This window comes from Pteropus vampyrus, unplaced genomic scaffold, assembly GCF_000151845.1.
Source record: "Pteropus vampyrus isolate Shadow unplaced genomic scaffold, Pvam_2.0 Scaffold1, whole genome shotgun sequence".
Taxonomy (NCBI): Eukaryota; Metazoa; Chordata; class Mammalia; order Chiroptera; family Pteropodidae; genus Pteropus; species Pteropus vampyrus.
Genome location: NW_011888782.1, coordinates 12426588 through 12431641, shown reverse-complemented (window position 1 = coordinate 12431641; position 5054 = coordinate 12426588).

The window sequence follows — 5054 nt, the reverse complement described above, 5'->3', positions numbered from 1 at the left end:
TATTATAGCTTGAATTCTCTTAAATATTTCTATATGTAATTTTGAATCATCCTTGTGTTGAAAGATGATAGCAACTTATGACACAATTATGCTAAACCAAAATATTTAGGGTAACCTTTTCAAATAATTCTTGAGGTTACATATATAGCTGGTTCAGATTTGCAATGACCTGTGAAGTCTCCATCTTAGATCCTGCTGGGATTCTTGTCCACAGCTCGCAACTGCCAGGCTGAGCTGTATTTTATACTTGTTCTTTCTGCCTCTCATCTCCGTTCACAGCCCACGTCCCCTGAATTCACTTTCCATGTTACGTGTTTCTTATTTCTCCATATGGAAGTCGCTGCATAAGATTTCAACTAATTCATTTACTCCTTCTTTTCTAAATTCTGTTCATATTTTTTCTATGAAGTTCTTTCCACAACTTCCAGGTATTTAAATGCTATTCAATTCAGTCATTCACGTGACCTCAGAGTCGTAGAATAAACATGAGTTCTGGGTCCAGACTGCTTAGGTTCCAATCTCGGTTGACCCTCATTCTTGCTGTGTGACCTCCCTCCACCAGGTTACTTCTCCTCAAGCCAGGCCAACCTGTTTGAATTCCTTGGTATTGTTCTTCGTTTCAGTTTGGAAGCAAACATGGGAGGGAGGATGAGATGATTATGAACTCTTATTCCTCACCCAAGTTGCTCTATGATATGTTGCTGCTGTCCGAAGTATCTGGACCATTATTACATGAACTATGTGTGGAAGCACATTAGAGATGAAAATGCACCAATAAAATGTCATCATTTTTATTATCTGGAGCATCTGTTCAGGATTACACTGTCCTTTTGGAAAAAACATTTATTTTTAACCCAAGCCACCATGTGGAAAATGTACTGGTTGGTTTGGAGAGAGATGTGTGGGGGAAGCCAGGAAGGGCTCTGTGCTAACACATCCCTCACCTCTGACAAGGAGGGAAGTCCCGGCATCTGTTGCCTCGAAATGGGTCCAATGTCTCAGTCCTGGAAAGTGGCAGACAGTGAAGATTATGTGATTCATTTGCAATTGCACTTTCTTTTTCTTTAGAAACAAAACATATGCTTGTTTAATTCAGATTATTTTAAGAGGCCGTAGTGAGGACTTATTGAAAAAGGAAGTGAACAATTTGAAAGATGTGGCTTATTTGCTTAGAAATAATATTATCCAAGTATTATCACGTAAGTAAAGTATTTAAAAATATAATTTAATGTGTTTTCTGGTTATAAAACAAAGAATTCTATTTTAAAAATTTTAGGAAAACTTTTAAATATATGTATAATATCAAATACATTCCATAATTTCTGAGAGAACCACTGATAACATTTGTTAAATATGTCCTTTTTAATGTAAAATATACATATATTAACAAAATTAAGATTTCTGTTAGTTTTCTATTGCAGATGTAACAAATTATCACAAATTTAGTGGCTTAACGCAGATTTATTATCTCACGGTTCTGCAGTTCAGAAGTCTGACATGGTCTCGTTGGGCTAAAATCACAGGTTTGGCAGAGCTGTGTTTCTTCTGGAGGTTCAAGGGGAGAATCTATTTATTTGCCTTTCAGTTTCCAGATGTTGCCTGCATGCCGTGGCTCCTGTTTCCTATCCTTAATCTTCAAAACTAATAAGTAACATCTGCCTGACCCTTCTTCTGTGGTCACATGTCTTTTTGACAATAGCCAGGAAAGGTTCTCTGTTTCTAAGGACTCATGAAATTAGATCTGGTCCACCTAACATATTCACAGGTTCTGGGGAAAGATCATGGGCATCTTTGGGTAAGGGAGGGGCATTATTCTGCCCATCACAGGATAACAGAACACATTGCACTTGTAACTTACTTTTTTTCCCCACTTACCAGTAAATCTTGGGCCTTTTCTGTTATCATTAGACTTTTTTATGTAATAAGACTGCTAAGGAAGAATGAGATATGTTGATGGATGTACCCATACAGAATTTAAGCGGTTCTATTCTTTGGTGTATATAAACTGTTTCTAATTTTTCACATGAAAAATAACACCATAATAACATGATTTAAAATAAAGGCACACATTTTGATTATTAAGATAAATTTCTAAAAATGGAATTCCTGGGTCAGAGGACATACAATTGTGTTGAAAGTCTATGACTGTATTTTGCGAAGTCCTCCTTTCATCCCAGCGGTTTTGACAGTTTAAACCCTTATCATCAGTGTGCAAAAGCAAAAATGGCCTTGCGTCTCTATCAGTGCTGGTTTTGACAGTTAGAAAAATCTTTGTCTAGTTTTCAGAAAAAAAGTTTTGATTTTCTTATAATATGCCTGTTTGGTTTTAGTGAGATCAAAAAAGGATGTTTGTTATTTAAGACAAAATAATTTTCCATATACACAGTTTAGTTCTTTCCCCATAAATAGTATATATATATATATACATATATAATATCTTTAAAGTGGGTATCCTGTAGATAGCATATAATTGGGTCCTCATTATTTATCTAATATGTATTTATCTAGTATGGTGATTTGTCTTTTAATTGTTTTGTTTAATTTATATTTAATGAGATTATAAATATGGTTGGATTTAGATCTAGTATTTTATTATTTACTTTCTTTCTTACTTTTGATTTGTTTCTTTGTTTCCCTTCTTGCCTTGATTTAGAATGTTTGAATAATTTTAGTATTCAATATTAATCTATCTTTTAACATTTTGGCTCTCTCTATTTTTTAGAGATACAATATGCATATCTAAAGTTTCAGAGTTTAGAGTTAGCATTGTAACACATCAAGTGAAATGTAGATACCAATTGAAAGGATATACATCCACTTAATGCTCCGCAATTGACCTTTACGTTATGGTTATCAGATGGATTATAGCTATATTCTTTCAAAACCCCATTAGACCATGTTATGATTTTTACTTTTACTAATCATATATATTTAATCATTTATGATTTTATGTTTATCCAAATATTTACCATTTCCGTTTCTTTTCCTTTGTTCCTGGAGATCCACATTTCCTTTTGGTATCATTTTCCTTTGGCCAAAAGAACTTTCCTTTAGCATTTAGAGCTCAGTTGTTGGTGTCACATTCTCTTAGTTTTTCTTCACCTGACAATATCTTTATTTCACAATCATTTCTGAAAAATATTTTCACTGAATATAGATTTCTGAGTTGAAAATTTATTTTTTCAGTACTTTAAGGTATTATTTGAGTCTTCTTGCCTCTATATTTTTCTAATGAAAAAATCCAGTCATTTAAATCATTATTTCCTTGTATGTAATATGTAATTTTTCTGTGGCTGCTTTCAAGATATTTTTAAAATCTTTTTTAAAAGTAGATTGATTTTGATTTTGTCTATCTGTGGTTTTGCTTGAATTTATCCTATTTTGAATCATACACCTTCTTAAATATGTAGTTTTTGGCTATTATCTCTTCAAATATTTCATTTCCACAATTTCTTTCTCCTTCTGAGGTTTCATTGATCAGATATGAGTTGTTTTGATGTTGTCTCATTGATCTACAAGAATCTATATTTTTAAAAATTTTCCTGTTTTTTAGATTGGATAATTTTATTTACATACTCTAAAGTTCACTGGTTCCCTTTTACGATTGTCATTCTTAAGCCCATCAAGTGATTAAAATTTTTTTTTAATATTCTAGTTTTCAGTTCTGAAATCTTTACTTATCTTCTTTCTATAATTTCTATTTCCTTGTTAAGAACTTATATATTTCTGTTTACTTCAGGTATGTTTTCCTTTATCTAATGGAGTATAGTTATAATAGTTGCTTTAATAATAATCTCAACATCTAGATCTTCTAGGGGCTGGCTTCTGTTTATTGCTTCTTGTGTGTGTATGTTTCATTGCACGTTGAGTAACTTTGGATTGTGTCTTGAACATTTTGAATGTTATGAAGTTTAGACTCTGAGTCCTGTTATAATCTTCTGGGGAATGCTGATAGTTTTGTTTTAGCATAATTAACCTGGTTAGATTCAAACTGAAAGTTCTGTCTTGCCTTCTGTGGGAGGCAGTTCAAATTCCAGTTTCAGTCTCTAAGCTTTGCCAGGCTGGTCGTGTCTGGCCACACTTGTGTAGCTCAACGGTAAGCCTGAAGATTTTAGCATGTTCCCACACACAGTTAGGAGGTGCCCTTTCTGACTTTCTTCACTCTGAGATCCTCTAATCATTTTGTAGCTACCAAGGTCAACTTTCCTTGGTTTCTCTGGCCTGAAATATAAAGTTTTTATTCAAGTATTAGCTACCTATGCTGCTGCCACTACCTCACAGCTCTGTGCTAAGAACTCACTCTTTAGGGTATAGCTGTTAAAGAAAAAAAACAAAACAAAATAAAACAAAGAAGCTCACTCCATTCAGTCACTTCTCTAAATTTTGACATCCACCCTCAATCCATTTTGTTTTGTTTATTTTTCAGCATCCTTGGACAGTCCTTTTCTGTTTTGTTGAAAACGTTTAGTTGGAATCAGCAGAAGAAGTATGCTTTAATGGGCTCTTGCCTCCATGTTGAAACTGAAAATTCTCAAAGATTCAGTTTTTATATCTGCTAAACAAGTGATGCTACAAGAAGCAAAACTAAACAAAATCTACATCTTTTTACACCTATAAAAACTGAATTCCAGAGAACTGAAATAGACTGAAAAAGCAAGAATAGCTAATTAGTGAAGCTATCTAATATAATGGAAAAATCATACACTTTATAACTAGCTAGATCTGTGAAAGAACTATGGCCTCCGCCATTTATTAGGCTATAATTAATGACTTTCTTTGAGTGTCAGTTTTCCTACCAAAAGCAAATAGAACAAATAATAATGTATTCCATCCTCTAACCTTCACGCCTCCTCCCCCCCTCGCCTCCACTTGGAGATGCTATTGGCAGTTGAGAACAAAAGTATATATTATATGCGCTGAGGAAATGATTTGTAAGTCACCACAGAGAGACAGGAGTGCTTGCTTTCAGGCCAGTGAGGCTTGTCTATCATTACACATCTCCCTTGTTTTGATTCCACATTCAGGAAGAAACTTTCGGGTTGTTAGTTGGCTTC